Source organism: Penaeus monodon, chromosome 24, assembly GCF_015228065.2.
Source record: "Penaeus monodon isolate SGIC_2016 chromosome 24, NSTDA_Pmon_1, whole genome shotgun sequence".
NCBI classification, from domain to species: Eukaryota; Metazoa; Arthropoda; class Malacostraca; order Decapoda; family Penaeidae; genus Penaeus; species Penaeus monodon.
In genome coordinates, this window is record NC_051409.1 from 37,940,667 (window position 1) to 37,941,071 (window position 405).

At 35.3% G+C, this 405-nt stretch overlaps 1 protein-coding gene across 1 annotated transcript in view; it reads left to right on the forward strand.

The window, feature by feature from the left end:
* The window catches only part of LOC119588783 (phospholipid phosphatase 2-like), a gene marked incomplete in the record, with an annotated part of 69,865 nt that overhangs the window by 68,988 nt on the left and 472 nt on the right, over positions 1-405 (forward strand).

Genomic DNA, 405 nt, shown 5'->3' on the forward strand with positions numbered 1-405 from the left:
GGAACACCCGTAGCACTATTCGCAAACAGTTTTTATCTGATCTAAATTTTGTTGGTATCAGCTGAAAGCTTATCAAAATCCACAGAGATTGACATGAGCTTTTTTTGGATTTCATGCCCTTTTTTGGGGGGGAGGGGGGAGGAAATATTTGAAATTTGGATTTTTTTTTCTTTTACTACGACAAATAAAAAAAAAACTGCGTCAATCTCTTTGCATTTTATCAATGTTTATGCCAATTTTTTTTCACTGCAAAGTATGCAACAGTGTGGGCCAGTAGCAGTAAAAAAAATGTTTTCGGGAGGCCATTGCCCCATGCATGGAATTACCATAAAATTTCAGTACCAAAGATGTGGAATGCTACAATATACAAAATACCCAAATTTGATGAAAATCTGTAAGATGGTT